Genomic DNA, 18,124 nt, shown 5'->3' on the forward strand with positions numbered 1-18,124 from the left:
AACGAAAGAAGGCCTCTCCGACCTTGGTTTACGTATTCTTCAATTCTCCCTTGCTTCCTCTAGCAACCGATTCTTTTCTTCTTACCTGACTGAACCACCAGGAGCTTGCTTCTTCTATGCCATCAATGCCATTCTCTTTCCATCAATCCGATTTTCTTCACATTGAAGGAAGAGAATCAATAGTAAAAGGGAATTTACAAGAGTAAAAAACCATATGAGAATAGAAGTCAACTAGCAACAACATTTCCAGTGTAAATCAACTCTGCTGCCTCTCCTTTTTACCTTTTACCCGATAAAAAGGTATCTTGAAGAACGAATGAATAAAGCTCTGAAGGAAACTTAGGAAGGCTAGGAAGTGACGACCTCAACTCAGAAAAGTCCGGTCCGACGTAGCTTTGGTTTAGAATTATCTTAGTAGGTAGCTCTTTTCGGGCCGCACATTAGCAATAGTGAGCCTCTTGGAGTTGGAAGCCTTAGGCGAGGGTAGGCAAAGCAAGAAGAATCATCTGAAAGAGTAAACACCCCGAAATCTCCGAAGGAAGGTGGATCAGCCCGAAGTAGTGCACAAGCTTTAAGAATGCATGCCACTAGATCACTAACTCAAGACTAAAGCCCGTAGAGCAAAGAGAGAAAAAGAAAAGAATAGAACTCAGAATCCCTTGGCTAACAAGAAAGTGAGCAATCGAGCTACCATTTCAATTCAACCAGATGAGAAATTCGAGAATTCTAAAATTGCATGTCTTACGCAAGAAAGGAGGATCATTCAATGCAGGAAAGGACTAAGAAAACCCCGTTCAAGGCGTAGATGGCGTGTTCTTGCTACTTACCTCAAGGAAGTTGAAGAAGTTATTACAGAATAAGATGCTCCTTATTCATACAATTAGACAGACCCCTTTGGTCCTCTCGTAATAGAAATAGAAGTAGTGGACCGCTGCTTCTTAAAGGAAGGCTCTGAAAGAGATGGTCGACAGATCTGCCTCATAAAGAGTAATAAGGTTCCGGGGTCTCGTCCTAAGATGAGATTTCCCCTCTCCTCTGATGTGGATTACCGATAAACATTTTATTAGCAGAAAAGAATCGGCTATTGAGTAGGTACTCGTAGCAGCAAGATAGGTTGTCTTTGCTTTACCCCTGAGTCATGTCCTAAGAGAATGATATACTGACCTATTCATAGCCTTAGTGGTAGCTTCATCGACTACCAAGGAGCAGGATCCGAAGCGGTTGATCGCCAAACTACGATGAGAGTTTCCCCTTTTGAAGGGCCTGTACAGTACAGGTAAGCCTTAAGCCTACAACGAGAAAGAGGGCAACCCTACCTGTCGATGGAAAGAAAAAAGGAGCCGATTGGGTTTACAGAAACCTCTTACTCTTCATCCAGATGCCAGTCTCTCTTAAGAGAGTGTAAAGGGTACAACCAACTGGAAGGGAAAAGACCGCTGTAAGACGGAACCTATAAAGCGGAGAAGATCCCAACAACGGCTATTTGAACACCAGTAAATGTAGGTTGCTGATTCAATTGGACCAAGAGCGGCTACGAAAAGAATAAAGCGGAAACTCCAGAAGAGATGATGTCTCAGGCTCGTCAACACCGAACCCATGGGTGCAACTACAAAGATTTGTCCTGGTCCGACTCTTGGTCTCACTGTTAGAGTAGGTGCACGTCGAGCCAAGTGTTGGCCGAGTGTTCACAATGAAACTCTATGTATAAGCAATCTTTATTTTAATAATATTTGAAATTATTGTTTTGGCACATCTTTATCTGTATACCCATGCTAGTTGCATAGATAAAGCCCTTGAATATACAAATAGTAGAAAGAATATGAGATGCTCATATGATGAGTATCATGAAACTCATATTTGGAATACTGTATATTCTAAACGGTTCCTAGTCGATTCAGCCGCCGCTAAGAAGGATATAGGCCGCTCGAGCTTGAGACTAGTATCTGCGATGTGAGTACCATGTTTCATTGGTAGGGGACATTGTGATGTCCGAGCATGCAGATAGGTGCTCCTGGTAGAGTGCACTGAACAACCCTCCATTAAAGGACTTTCCAAGTGGTTCTCACTTATCGAGTGGAAAAGTCCTAGTTTATGGTTGTACACCATTAGTCCTTATGACCCGGGACAACATTGAGACTCTATGTGCTAGAATTACACTTTGACTTGTTTACCGACTCTCATGGGGTCATCAGGTGGCAAGGTTGGGTGTTCTGTCGAAACATATAGGAGTCGATGCATTGTAGTCGGGGATTCACCGCTTACCTACGGGTATGGATATCCTATGTGTTTTTCATGTATATGTAGTTTGAAATCTCTGATCAGAGTATGGTGGTAATTATGAAAGGGGTTTCATAGATTACACCATCGATGCAACTACGACATGACACATAGTATCGATTCATTGACAACTCTCGATAAACCAATGGTTGTCGAATCGGTCGGGATATATGAGTTGAAGGGACCGTACTGTACGCTAACCATAATTGAATGGTTCTTGCAGGCACTATCATTTGATACCTAGGGAATCATGTAAGCGATGCTGCTAGGCGTTTAACATGATTGGTTGGGTACTATCAGACTTGAGTTCTGACGTTCTTATTATCAAGGAGTTGATAAATAAGAATGGAGCAATTGGGGTATGCTCATATAAGGACATGTTTAGTCCGAATCACATGGAGATGTGAACCCACGGCTAGTTGTATCAATGAACCATTGAGGGCCACACAAGTACTAGCTTTCTAGATCCCGTTGAGAAGTAAAATAGTTCAATGTGTTGAACGGCTTATAAAGGAGTTTATAAGCGTAAGGAAAATTAGAAGTATGACTTCTATAAAGGAGAAAATAGTTCAATGTGTTGAACGGCTTATAAATGAGTTTATAGGCGTAAGGAAAAATAGAAGTATGACTTCTATGAGAGAAATGTAATTTTAATTTATGAATGTGTTCTTAAATTAAAATTTGGCCAAATAAATAATGTATTTGAAAATTGTGATTTTCATAAACATTATTATGGACTAAAATTAATTTAATTCAAGTGTTTAATTAATTAAACACTAGTGGACCTAGTAGAGTCCAAATAATTAAATTAATTCAAGTGTTGGATTAATTAAATCATATTGAGTCTTGTAGAGCTCAATTAAAATAATTATTTAACTAGTGGGACTTGGGTAAATTCAAGTAATGTTTAATTAGTCTCAAATATGTTTGAGATAATTAAAATTAAGTCCATGGATTTTTAATTGTTAAAAATCAAATAACAAAGCATGCTTGGGAGGTGGAAGGTTGTGGATTACTTTTTATTAAAATAATACAAGGCATGCACATTTTGCTTTTTGCTATTCTCACAACCAGTGGATTAAAATTAAATTATTCTCCCCTCCACTCCAAGATGCAATGGCCGAAATTTCATGGGTTCTCTCCTCCATTTTTCTCTCATTTTTCTTCTTCAAGTGTTGAGGAAAGAAAATAATTCTCATTGAAAAATCCTCTTAGTTTTCTAGTGCAAATTAAGGGGGGATCTACCTAGTTGGTGGTGGGCTTAATAGTTGAGCAAGGAGTGCTCAAAGGAAGCTTGAAGATAGTTTCTACCATTGAAGAGCTAAGGTGTTTACACCTTAGTTGGAGCCATACATCAATCCTTGTGATTGATAGGTACATTTCTTAACACACTATGAATGTCATTTTGTGTTTATTGTATTTGCTACACATTATTTACTTGGTGGCCGAAAATGTTATGCTAAAATCAAAATTTTTGTGCTTCCGTTGCGTTTCAGGTCACCGTAACCGATCCCCTTTCAAGTGGTATCAGAGCTATGGTTACTATTTTGATGTAGCAAATACATGATATTATATTGAGATCGATTTCTAACCGCATGAGAAATATTTTGCAACAAAATCGAGGCTGAATTTTGGGGAAAATTCGGGCAGCATGTTGCTGCCCATTTCGGGCAGCTTGGGCTGCCCGAAACGGGCAGCTAGGGCAGCCCGAGGGGCTGCCCGAACAGCCCCTTCAAAATAAAAAAAAATAAATTTTTTTGGTGTGCAAGTTGGCCGGAATCCGGCGACGGTGCTCCGGCGACGACGATGACGGCTAGGGTATCCAAAAGTGTTTTGGTATATCAAAGTGTCATGGGCCTTGAGTTGTTGGGCCATTGGATGGCTAACATAATANTTTTATTCTAACTTGTAAAAGAGAGAGTTTTTTCTTGTGCAAAACTTTGATAAAATAAGTCGTACCCTGACCATCGCCCATTAGTGCCCTTTACCTGACGGTCTCCGTTGGCCACTTGGTCGGCTAGAAAATCATATCAAGGGGCTAGGCACATGAAGAAACTACTCTTCCAGCTTTTCTCTCTTAGAGCTTACTCCTCTTATAGGACTAGTCAGCAAGAATGGCTTCTTTTCCTTGTGAATATGGCAACTTTACTAGGCTATTCTTCGCATCGAATAAAGTAAGGACGTTAAGAAGTGAACAGGAAGACGACTCTAACGTATATTGAGTGGAGTTGCCTACCCTCAGGTCAGTCGCTGCCTTAAGCCCTACAGTTTCCTACTAGCCGTTGTGGGACTTAGTGAAGAGTTAGCCTAGAAAAGAAAGGCTTTGAAAGCAAGTCAAGCCCTGCAGATTAATCAATAGGAGTAGAGTCGTAAACAAGAACAGCAGAGTTTACAGCTGAACAAGTCACTTCCTTCTTTAGAAGAAGCAGATAAGATGGATGTGGTAGAATAACAAGATCCAACAGGAAGCCCACTGTTCGAGAATAATCTGCAATAACGTCGAAGGAATAAAGGTTTATTTAGGGTTGCCCCTGCTCGAGAGGAAGAGGAAGGAAAGACAGGCGTTGGAGGCCCAACGCACAGAGACTAGGCAGCACCTGATTCCGATCCTGTTGATGCTACATAACCGCTGTTCACGTATCCGGTGCTAGTCTTAGCAAGTCTGGGACTTTCGAAATAGAACAAGAATAGAATCCCCTGCTATAAGACTTGAAGATGCAGATGAGGAATTGGACAAAGTAAGCTACGCCCCGTCTCCGCCTTTGCTTTGAATTAGCTACTTTTTAAGAGGAGTAGGGATTTGCGACCTTCTGCCTCCTGCCTTGATTCGTCTTCTGCCTAAGCCGTGCAACCAAAGAGCGGACAGGAGCAAGTGCTTCCGGTGACGCATCTCCCATCGCTGAGTCTTTAGAAACATCCTTGATTGGCTCACTTCTTCCTGAACTTACTTATGAGACTAGTAAGGCTTCGTAGTCCTCCCCCTACTGAATCTGTCCTTTTCCATAGGAGGTCTTTCGAGCCTTGCCCACTGTCTTTGAATAATGCTTCATCCCAGGGCCTAAAAGACTGCTTATTAGTTGCATTTCTTTGACCGATAGTACTTCCTGAATAAGACTTTTTGGGAACAGACTCACTCGACCAAAGGAAGAGGAAGCGGGAAAACTCACTGCGGTAAGAGCGACAGAGTCAGGACACGATCGATTAAGACAGAAGGGCTAGGGCTATTGACCCATTGACTCACTTATGGCGCTAACAATGGCAAATGGAAAGGTCGAACTCTCTTTCAGAGCCTTCCTCTTGGGGAGCAGACCTAAGTGTATTTAGAAAGAGACCGGTTCTTTCTTTCCTCTATTTGAATGCAGCATTGAGTGGTCCTATTGCTGACGGAAAAGGCGAGTTTTCGAGTTCCAGCCAGCCTTCAAAGGAAAGAGGTACAGAAATGGTGGCAAGAGCTCAACTCCCGAAGTAAAGCAGTTCTCCTTCTGGGAGTCCCAGCTTTTTTGATCGAAAGCCTCATCCCTTATATCTTTAATGCACGGATCCTTTCTATTGAGTGCAAGATGGTAGCGATCATTTCTACCGCTTCACAGGCTGTTCAGCGTATACATGAACTGATACCCTATCATTGTCATCGGTTATACTGCGGAATAAGGCATTTACTTAACCTAACCAGTATTCGTAAACCATTACATATAAAGCTTTACTATCAGATCTACCCTTTCCTCTTACCACCTTTCGATGAAGGATTATATACAGGGAATACCGGATCTGGTTAGTGAAACATAACATAAGGAGACATGGATGATACTCCATAGGCATGCTATCAGCATAATAGTGCTCAAGGCAAACCGTACACTGAGATAAATACATAGCAGTGTTTCACCAGCAAAGCGAGCAAGTTTGGTAAGGAGGTACTCACTCCACCCGCTGTATCGAATTTTTTGAATGTCCAGCCACCTTCCTTTCTCAGCTACGCTCCTCTTTCACGTGATGACTGGTCCATGCCCCCTTTTTTTTTCAGAAGAGAATTAAGCATCCTTCTTTTCTTTGGTCGAGCTTTTCAGTCTTCCTCTCTTCTTTGAACACTCTACCTTGAATTCATAACCTGCATAAGGAAGACCTGAAATTGGAGGACAAGCGGATGTTCAGTCTTTCCACAATGAGCTCGTCTCATCTTAGGGAAGAGAATCTTTATTCACCAGGAACCACCACTGAATCAGGAGCAGGATCCCCTCTCGCTGGGCGGGCAAACAAAAGAAAGAAAGCACACTCGGCAGCTATCCACCCTGCCTGTAAGCCATATCTCGATCTATTCATATAAAAAAAAGAAAACATATAGATCTCTTTCTATAGGAAAGGTATATCTAAGGTGCTACTAGTAGATTAAAGCTTTTATACCTACTCTTGTTTTTCAGTCTCAGAATGCTTTTTTTAAGGGCAGAAGTTTTACACTCCTGTACCAAATCGGATATGTGAGAGATGGATCATGTTGACATGCTTGAAATGTTGGGAAGTTTCTTCTTTTTTTGTTTTTTTGGCTGGTGTTCCAACTGCACTCAAATTTCATCCACCAACGGCCAGAGCCATTACACCTTACAGTTGCCTTCCAAGCCCTACGTGATGTTCTAATTTCAATGAAATTCTTATGGCTGGTAACTTTAATGTGGTCGTTGATCCATCCGAGAAATTGGGGAGCCACATAGACTATTCAGGGGAAGTATGCTAGATGATCTACTGATGTAGCCAGTACTACTGGAGCTGCTGCTAGATATGCCATTGGCTTAACTGCCTCTAAACCCTCCCACCCGAGAAAGGAATGGAATTTCAAGTAGTAATTTACACCTAAATTATCTTCTTCACTGATCAGCATTTATAATGACCGAGACACCTATGTATTCTGAGGCATCAACCTATGTGTTGCCTCTGTTTTCATTCTCTGGTAGTCACAGATTTTATTTGTCTTCCCGTTAAGATTCTCCTGACTACATGTCGTTTTCTTGGCTCTTTCCTTTCGTTCGGTAGGCTAGGGTTGCTCATCCTTTATCATCACAGCTCTGCTAATTTGTTTTTTGCGAGGAATTTCAATTCAAATTACTCAGTGAAAGTAGAAGCAGCATCTGAGGGATCGGGTAAGTCTGATTCAGAGCTAAATAACATTCCACTCTGGTAGAATAGAATAGTTTGGTTGAAATACATTTAATACAGTCTTTACTTAGTTCCAGTAGTGAGCTAAATCAGTCCAAGTAATGGTAGTTTTCCATACTTTTGCCTTAGTTTGGAACCTGCTTCATCCCCATCCTGATAGGCTCCCCCGATATGGCATTCCTTAGGCTCAACAACCTATCCTTCTGGATGTTGCCTTCTTCTCGTCCTGTGTTCTTCCTTTGTAGAGTTGGGGGCCGGGACTGGTAGGAAAAGATACCTTTTAACGTGTAGGAAAGAAAGCTCAATTCAGTACTATGAAGGATTCGAGGTCTCCACGGAACATCCTAAAGTAGAGAGAGGTATGGACTCTTTTGCCTAAAATCCCTATTTCCAATCCGAAAGTCCCAAGAGAATAAGGAATCCAGATGGTATGCAGGGAGCTTGGTTTCATGTTCCTCCATTCAGTCCACCGTGCTCATGACACATGACTCAGAAAGTGGGCAGTGCCCTCGAAAAGGCAAGAGGTTGGGCGAAAGCGCCTCCCCAGAACGTAAACGATCAGGGATCGGTGGTCTGTCTGAGTTTCGAGTATTGGTTCCGAGCACGTCTTCGCCAACCCACTGAAAAACTAAGGCAATTCAATAAATATCATTAATTGGGAACAACTAGGAGCACGCCCTTAGCTACGAGTAAGATGTCCCCCCTCTAGCCAGTACCCTATGTATAATTCCTTCTTTCCTTTCCAGGGATGAGTCCTTCTACGCCCAGCCCAGGTTTGAAGCGTTCGAAAGTGGACAGAGCAAGGAAAAACTCACAGTCTGACAGCATTAAAAAGAAGGTATAACGAGAGGAAAGACTAATCACTCTAGTTGAGCGATACTGATAAGTCCACGAGTTCTTAGGATTTGTGCGCCAGCTGACGGACCCTATCCCCTTTTAGCATGATCCTTGTGGTTGAACAAAAGGAGCTACCTCGGATCTTGGACAGAGTACTCGAGTTGGAGGGAGGGAGGAAGCATAGCGTGAATACATGGAACAGGGTAGAACAAGAGGATCCTCTTTCAAATGTGTCAGGATGTTCATAATCGATGGTAGTACTCACAGCAGGGCAGAAGGAGATGCCGAAAAGTAGCTCTTTTCGATATATGAAAATACGGTATTTCTCCGCTTAAGCTTAACGAGCCATAACTTCCTTTCAGAAGGCCTTATGGGTCGGAATCCAGTTGAATGGACTTGAATGTGTTAAGCATAGTTCAAGTCTTCCTTCGCTTCTCGACGAACCTTGGTTTGTCTTTGGTACCTCCTTGACCAATTAGATCATGTTCTGGCTAAGGCCTGGGGTTTCAACCGGGGTCGCAACTAGAATAGCTTCCTCAACCCGAAGGACCAGGAAGATCGTTAGACCTAAGTTTACACGGGTCTCCATCGTTTAACACAGACCCACGAGCTACCGTTGCCGGCGAACCAGCTTTACGACCGGCCTCCAATAGCAGGTCAACAAACTAATCTCTCCGATAGACATGCAAGCTTCTTCGTCTTCAGAATCCTTGCAGTATCTTCCCCCTCCTCACCGATGCTATTTCCTATAGCTGAGACGTATATCCGATACCTGATGGAGCGAGCTAACCTATCAGCTAGGCAGTCCAGTTCTTGCTGGTATTGGCCCTTTCTTCGGAGATGGGATGAGGGACTGGAGCGGGTAGGGCTTCCTTTCCAAAACAGGTCTCTGTCTTCGAGATGAGACTGGGCAGGCGCATTTGGCATCTCCAACTGCTTAGGATCGTTGTATTAAATACCAGCAGAATTCATTCCGCCCAGAAAGAGTCTTGGACAGAAAATCAAAACGAAGAAGAGGGGTAGCTCACTCAAGAATGGGACTAATGGGGTAGTGCGGAAGCGTCTTCTCTTTTGAGTTTGACATAGTTAGGTGTAGCCAACTTTCGTGGAGAGTTGAGTAGGCACATGTCGGCTAAGACCCCCTCATTCCACTCCTATGAGAATGATGACTGATGACTAAAACCGCTACTGCTGAAAAAAGGGAATCTGGCCTATGCCCTACGAATTTAGCTAGAACTAAACTAAATTACCTGTTCATTTGGAGAGAGATTCTATATATTTTATATAAATGTTGTGAGTTAACTAGTCTCTATGCTTTTGCTTTCACTCTTCAAAGTAGTAAAGTAAGCAAGCAACCTTGGAGAATATTTCCAATTGGAATAAAGTAAGTCCTCACTATTAAGTTCACACATCCTATATCTGTTAACAGATACTCCGACTTTGCTCGCTCTCCTTGATAGAGCCCTCGAGGCTTTTAAGTCTTCCTTCGCTTCTATCTCTCCGAAAAGAAGTAGCTTTGCCAATCGATTACCGGCTTTCAACATTCTAGCTTCGAAAAGAAAAGCCCATGAGAGAAAGTTTGAGGAAAAATCCATACTATACTGACCAGACATGGGTAGAAAGGACGTTCCCACCAACTATGAAACAAAAACTTTACATTCCTCTGCAGTGAGCTTCTAGAGAGCGTGAAGTCTGTCTTGTAGATCCAGGGTTTTTCCGCCGTATCCACCTATGCCCTACCCGAAGGGGCGGTGGTTCCTTGTATCTGTTATCCCTATCTCTCACAAGAGCGACTTAACACAACAATCCATCGAAGCTCGGCGTACGCGATTAAAATCAACTTGACTACTTGAACTTTCAATAACAAAAATGAAAGAAAGTCATGCTGATCAGTAGTAGTGTCTAAGAGGAAGGGTTGGCCCTTTGAGCTACCTATTTTTTCTGATAAAATGAGAAACTTAGCTTCTCACGTTGCCATAGATTCTCCATTTCGTGGGAAGAAAGAAATCGGCTTTGCCCAAGTTGTAATGACAATTACATTCCCTGTCGATGAAGAATGTTTCGAACACCTATACCAGCTGCCGCTTAGTCACGTCTGCGCTTAGATAGCGATGTGAACCCGCCTTCCACGAAGATGTTCCTCCGCTGCTTCGTTAGAAAATACAAAGAAATTGATGGGGCCCATCCCGCGTCCCCATCCCCAGTCCTTTTTCTTTCTATTGAACTGGGCCCAGCTTGCCCTGCCAACTCCCTCACCTCAAACCAAATAAGTCTCCCTTCTTTGGGGAGAGCGCCCCTGCTGCCTAACCCCCCATGGCCGTCCTACGAAGGACTTTAAGTTCGTTCCCTTCCCTTATTAACAATAACAACGTAGACAAATCCCTCTTCTCTCCAGGCAAATCGAAAAAGCTAAACTAAAGTAGGATCCAACTACGAAGGCGGACCAGAGGTTGAATCTAACCTTTTAATGTCTGATAGGATGGACTTAAAAAATTGACTAGTCGATCCATTCCTTTTAAAATATAAGAAAGTCTTTGGTTGCGGTAACCAATCTCGTCTTGCATGAGATCCGTTAAAGCGATGTCAACGCCCCTTCAGATATCCTCTTTATTAGCAATCGTGAGTTTCGAAAAAAAATCCTGGAAATAACCAGGATGATCTTTTCTTGTTTAATCAGCGCGGTCCTATAGGTCTGGGTCAAAGATCTATCCGTTTTTCTTTTTTCGATAAGTTGGTGAGAACTGCAATTAAAAGCTCTCATTTCATTTGAAGTTAAGTAGCAGCATGGGAATGGGGAATAGAGGAAGATGGTCTGTCGCTTCCGGAACCAACTGACGGCTGCTGTGGCAACGCCTCCTGGGCCGGAGGAAGCGAATTAGCTTCATCGCCGGGCTCAAGAAGCGATTCAAAACATCGGGCAAGAGATCGTCAATCCGAAGAATTCAGATTACTTGGTGATTTAGTTTCCCACTGCCGCGAAGATGGTCCAGCTTGCTCCACGGCTCGGTTTTGCCCCGTAGATGCGGTTTCTGCTGCCTCCGACTGGCCTCCTAGGGGCCTCGTTTGAGGCAAGACAGTCACACCTTCTTCAGAAGGTGCCACAGAATGAGCTATATGGGCCGATGTTACAATATTTTTAAAATGAGTGTTGGCTGGTATAACCAGTCGACTATCCACTTCTAATCGACCGAAGTCTGAAGGCCCTTCCACCACTTCGAGTGGCGGATTCTGGTGCCCCTGCGGTAGGATCTCTTGCACCGCGACAAGTTGTTCTTGGGGTTCCTTTAAAAAAGGAATGATGGCCAAAAATAGATCATTCATCTCTTTCTTTTTTGACTATATGAAATCCACACTTTGACACCTAAGATTCCGTAACGAGCAGATACTTCCGCAGGAGCATAATCGATTTTCTGGTGAAATACATTACGAGATGTTTTTCCATACTTCCCGCATTCTGTTCTAGCTATTTCTGCACCTTCTGATCGACCTGAACAACATATACGGATCCCCTCCACCCCTTTTTTCATTACTAATGGAATATTCTTCACTATTTTAGTAAAAATGGAACGAAATGATCTTGTTTTGGTCCTCAGTTGAAAAGAGATGTCTTGAGCAATCGGAGAAGCACTTTGATAAACAGATTTGATCTTGACCGATTCAATTAAGGTATTAGTGTTTGTTCTATTAGACAACAAAGATCGCATTTTTTTCATTTCGTTCAAATAAGAATTGTACCCGTACGGAATTCTTCTGTTTCTCAGTATGATCTCTATCATCATCTCTATTCCCTTTATCAATTCTCCTATCCTACCTAGGTCTATGAATTTCTCTATCAATTCCATTACCTTATCCTTAGCCATGAGGTTCCAACATTTTCTCCTTAATTGGCGTAGGAGTTGTTGCCGGGCATTCTCAAAAAAAAGGTTATTATACACCCCAACCCTTGGAAAAAAAAAGGTAGCACCGAAGAAAGGAAAGAGCGAGATGGTTGTTTTTGTTGTTCCCGCGAAGCGAAGATCAATCGCTTGGCGAATGAAGTGGGTCAACCTCTTTTTGGCTTCGGCCAAACACTTTTTCTCGCTGGTGGAGCTTTCTAGAAAAAAAACGATGCGAGAACGTATTCTCTTATCTAAGCTTCTTTCCTGTGCATTAGCTCCTATAGATGGTTCAGCCACGCCCGGTGCCACGAAATGATTGAGAACTACGACGGGGTCGAAATTCATTTTTTTCTTTGTATTCAATAAGTATTGCATGACCGAATAATTCAAGGAAGAGCGCACTGCGGGGAGGGTCCTTTTAAGTGGATGACTCGTCGGGCCGTCGGAGCGGGACTTTTTTGGGAAAAAGAACTTAAATAACTTCGTTTTTCTGAAGGAGTCGTCATTTTCTATCAGGAAGGCTATGCCATTTACAACCCCGGCGTATTTCGGATGCTTGAAGGCCCCGCTGACCCGAAGTGATTTAGAAAGATTCTTCTTTATCGATGGTGATCGGTCATGGTATCCATAGCCTTGCTTCTTTTTCGGCCAAATCCTGATTTTGTTTTGCTTCTCCCGATCGTCGAGCCTGATCGACTCGACTCTTTCCCCCGACCCCCGGCCTCTCCCTTCGTTTCGTTCTTCTTCTGTACCGTCGCTTGAATGAAGACACCCGATCGGCCCGACTTTCCCAAATTCCCACCACCGGCCCTTCGCCTTTCCGGGTCTGGATTTTTCGCATTGTTTTAGTCGTCGTGGTCGACGGGGAAGAAAGAAATGAAGGAATGTGCTTTTGGGAAAATGTAGAATAATACACCTACCGAGACGAAAGCCAAAAGTGAGTCTCGTAGGTGGACGTATCGAATCGAAATCAGATCTCAGATTGAGATCTTGATACACTGATTTACCATAATAATAAATAGAGTCAATGGTGACTCCGTCGTGGGAAGAGCCGCTTCTTTCTTGCTTGATAGGGGGGCTTCTATTCACCAACGTAGACTAAAAGTGCTCTCCGAACCGTGCTGGATAGTGACCCATCACACGGCTCTCAAACCCAACCTGTGGTGGATCCCGGGAGACAAAGTAAAAGCGCTTGATTCTTTGCCCCATACTTTGAGATGCTCCTCCCCGTCGATCAAGGATTTTTATTCTCTAGGCTTATGAAGCCGCTATCGTTCGGTTCGGATAAGTCAAGTCCCTTTGGTCAGTTCGCTCAGGTGGTCTTCCCTTATCTTCCCTAACGTTCAGAGTTGTTCTGGTTTGAGATGAGAAAGGAGCACCGGAAAAGCGCCATGAATGAATAAGAAATTTACAGCAGAGGGAATCAATGATTCTTATTTGACCGAGTTATAGCTAGCAAGATGTCGATTACACACCGGAGGTTGGTAAGAACTGAGGGACAATGCCCCCTAACCTAAGTGGGCCTACCTTCGAAGCAACTGGTACTTGATCGGGCGGGGGGAGGTTTGGTTACGTGCAACGCCCTCGCAGCAAGAAGAGGCAGTTGTCATTTGAAAGTAAAGGCTCCTATCCTCTTTTACGAATTTACAACTCTCTTTACTGAACGAGACTCCACCCATAGGGGAGTGGTTGCTCGGGTTTCTCGGCCTGGTATCCTGCACCTCGCGTTCATGCTATCTACATTCAACTCTGCCCCGGAGACACGGTCGAAGCACGCCCACCGAGTGTGCTTCTTTCACGACATGCTCTAGTCCTGGGTGTCTTTCAGTGGTCTTCTAGCCTTAGAATAGAAGAAGTCGTGTCCGCCCCGGACATCCGCAACGTCCTCCCACGCCTTTTTCTATTTTAAATCTGGGACAAGGAAAAGACTGACCCATTCGGTGACTTTCGCGGTCGTCCTCACTGAACCAACTTGAATCTGAACTACGATTCAGATCAAGTCTTACTGAAATCGGATTTCCTTTTCGTGCCATATGTACTTAGACTTTCCTTTTTTCCCCTTTTTTCTTCCCGGTTCAATATTTGTGCTCGAAGGTCTTCGTTTCCGTGTATCTGATCGCCTCCGCTCTTACTGCACCTACCCAAAAGAGATATTTTGCCATGTTTCCCGAGAGAGGCCGCCTTCTCTCAGGCCAGCAGTCGACTAGAAGTAGAAGACTGCTTTATGACGGGCTACCCTGTTTCCTGGGCTCTGCTCGCTTCGTCTACGCTCCGATCGTAATAATTGAAAAACTACTTTGGCAGCCTTGCCCTGCATTAAGATTTAAAAATTGTCGTCGAGAAAAAAAAATGGAAATAGTGATTCAAGATCTAGATGGATCCCTATCTTTATCTCTATCCACGAAGATACCTATCTATATGGAGAAAGATCTATCTATGAATAGATCTAAACTATCCTCTATCCGGATAGATATATCCCTTATGAGGGATTACGCCGATCTTTATATGTTTTGGCCACGTTCGTTTCCGCTACGAAGAAGAAGGTTTGGATCTTTCAATCTTATGTCGTGAGGGATGTGACCTACGTTAGGTCCATAAAATACCACAGCTTTTAGTGTTCTATGATTCACCTCTGAATAATGAGTAGGTAGTTCGATTCTTTTGATTTTTCTCTTCATAGTAAACTGATGGGGGGATGCGGAGCAATAGGTCGAATTACTATATAAAGAAGAGTTGTAAACTATAGGATTTCTTGTTCGAGTAGGAATATTTTTGTTTTTCTCGTTCCTTCCCTTCGATAAGAATAAGGATTTGAAATGATACAAATTCCTCTTCATTCTGTTGTGCTCATCGAAATAACTGCCTAAGCATACTTTTTTGGATCCAAACTTCTTTGTGTCTTCTTCTTGCATAGAAGAACGCAACTGTTGTAAAAACTGGGATTTTAGTAGTAGGCGGCATCCCTTCAACGTTTTGAATTTTCGGAACCATTCTGTTTTGGTTCTTCTCCACATTCTTACCGGGCGATCCAGAAATTTGCCTATGATTTTTTCACCGCGGGTTCTCGCATCATTTTTTTGAAAAGATATTATATCACCATGGGACACTTTAAAATGAATAATGTTTACCATTCTATTATTCACACAAACCCTTCGATGACTTATCGTCTGCCTTGCTTGAGGAATAGTTTCACGAAAATAGAGACGAACCGGAATAACGTCCGATCTTGTTTCTGGATTGAGTAGAAAAGGGATATATGATCGTTTTCTTCTTCTGTGCATCTCTGTGATGGGTAAATCTCTATGAAAAAGGGACAACTTTCGTGTAGTTCGTGATTGGATGTAACTGTTAAGATTTTTTCTCGAATAAATCTTTCTCTTAATAGATCTTTTCTTGTTTCTCAATCTTTTGAGAATGCGGCGTTGTATTATTGTAAGTTCTCTGTTCCAAACATTTCCTAAAAGTAGACGAAAAGTTAAATCTTAATGTAGGCAAGGCATATCTCGTTGAATCAGTCTTTTTCGCCACATCGCATATAACGGGAATCGAACCCCCCCTGCTGCTATCGGGCAGATGGAGAATGCAATACTTCGACCTAGCAACTAACTTGTTAGGAGTAGGTTTTAGCTTGCCCCTTTCTTCTTATTAGGTTGATAGATTTTGAACCGTATTCTAAGGTAAGCTTCCAAAGCTCCTTTCTTCAGCTGGTGCGCAGGAGCGCACTTTCGTTTTCCCCTTACTAGTAAAGGGGGTTTTATGAATCGAGATCTCCCGCCAGCCGTCTTCTCTTCCTATCACTTTCACTTCGTTCGAGAAAGATGATCGCACCGGGCCGGCCGAAGGGGAAAGAAGGTATGGGTGGTCCGGGAAGAACAACGGGAGAGGGCTCGTAGCCCCCCGCTCTCTCTTCCCCAGCCTCGGAGAGATGCAGAACTCTTTTTTTTCGTCATAAAAAAATGAATTAGATAGAGCCATGATACATTCCGGAATATTGTAAAGGTAAATAGACTCTTTTCGTCCCCTTTTCGATGTCTGTCTGAGGACCTCTGTCAATGTTTTGGAATGTTTAAGCTCGCCTTTTGTAACAAGTAGACCCACGATACGGACTAATAGATGTTCCTAATCTTACCCGTAAGTAGGATCTATTCATAGTTGGTCAGTCCCCTACGGCATGTCTTCTCGCTTTTCATGAATGTGTCTCCCCCTCTGCTTATGTGAGTTTGACCCGCCTATGACTCTGCTTGCTTCCTTCCCCAGCATTGCCCTTGTTGACAGCTTTTTGCCTTCTTTAAGTGCGGAAAGCAGCCTTGTACTATAGTTGGTTGCAGGAAGTCTGTTCAAAAGGTGCTATTGATTGTGTCCTTTTCAGTAGTTGCCATTGATCGTCCTTCAACTTAGCTTTCTCGTTGGCACGGATGATTTAAGTTAGAGTTGTTTCAACTATCGAAGAGAGGAGGGGAATTTATTCACATACATCATATCTTTGGGTGCCTAAATTGTTGTTGGTTTCGAATTCGATTTTCCCTATTTGAGAGGGGAATTTCAATTGTTCCTTATGAGACACTAATACCGATACGGATTCCCTCAATTACGGGCTCCCTCTTAGAAAGTTATATGGCCCAACCAAAACAAATACCAAGGAGGGGATGCGAATCGAGGATTCCTGTCATTGAAGTGAAACTGGATCGTCGGTCGGACCGACGAAAGGTGAACAGGTTGAGTTAGATACATGATCGATGAATTAAGCGATCACATGACCTAAGATTCTACTTTGATAAGTCTTAGGAGAGTGAGGCTGATTCTTGGCGAACAAGCAACTGCTCTCTTGAGGGCTCTGTACGGGAACCACCCCAGTTACGAGTAATTAGGGTCTTCCCCGAGCACTAAGTAGATCCCATTATCCCTTTTTCCAAAGATTAGAAAGAACTTGTCAGAGACTAGTACCTTCTGTAGTGGTGGAACAGAAAAAAGGAAGCCGCTTACGAGCAGCTTTCTCTCATACGTCATGATATTCGAGAGCCGGGGGGAAGGTCGGGCGCAGTAGATAAGGTCAAACTGTCCGTAACTAAGGAGATAGAGCCCCTTTATCCGTTCCGTCAAAGAGATCACCTAATGCAAGCCGTGCAAAAATGAAACGTTATTTATATAAAATAACGTATACCCCGCAAGATAAAGATCTCTTTTTAAGTTAGCTCTACTCAGACAGTTTACTCTTTTCCTGTATGCTCGCGAGCGTCTATGAGCCGCGTAATATTAAGTCTAGCAGTGTAATGTATCCTATATTTAAGTTATGTACTTCTAAAAAGACAGAGGTCCATAAGTCTATTTGTAAAACTAGTGCTGGAACCTCTTCATACGAGGAACCAAGATCTTCAGTTCGTAGTAATTCGCCAAGTTCACTACAAACTAATACGCCAAGTGTTGAAGATAATAGCCAACATGAAGGAAACCCTACTTGGTCCAATCCCGGAATGGAAGCTCAACCATTGGCATACCAGATTCATAAGCGGAAAGCTAAGAAATGATATGCGAACGCCTCTATGCCAGAAGGGAAGATTACTTAGCCCTTGGATAGCCATCCCCGTTGGCGAGTTGGTCAGCTCACACCCGCCCTTCGCCCAAAAAGTAAAGTATTAGGGCGATAGGCCAGTTCGCGAGCTTGATGTTCAAGAGTTTAGTAACACTCGGCAAATGTAGGGGAGATAAAGTATTCATGCTATTACCTATGGTGATGGGCAGCTGTCATGCCTGTCTGGGTTCTCAAGCTGAAGCAATCGAAGAAAGAGTTTCATAAACGAACCCACCCACAATCGAGATCATAGACTGAACAGAAGGAGCTGCTTGGCATGTCCCACTAGTGGAAGAAGTTCCTTGACTTCAAGCTGGGGAACTCTTTCTCTTATTTATATAGGCTATTTTGCCTTGAAATCCCATTCTATCCATCTTATTCTTCTGTGTAAGTAAAGACTAGCAGGGCATTATCTTGC

The sequence above is a fragment of the Primulina huaijiensis genome, chromosome 11 (genome assembly GCF_012295235.1).
Source record: "Primulina huaijiensis isolate GDHJ02 chromosome 11, ASM1229523v2, whole genome shotgun sequence".
Taxonomy (NCBI): Eukaryota; Viridiplantae; Streptophyta; class Magnoliopsida; order Lamiales; family Gesneriaceae; genus Primulina; species Primulina huaijiensis.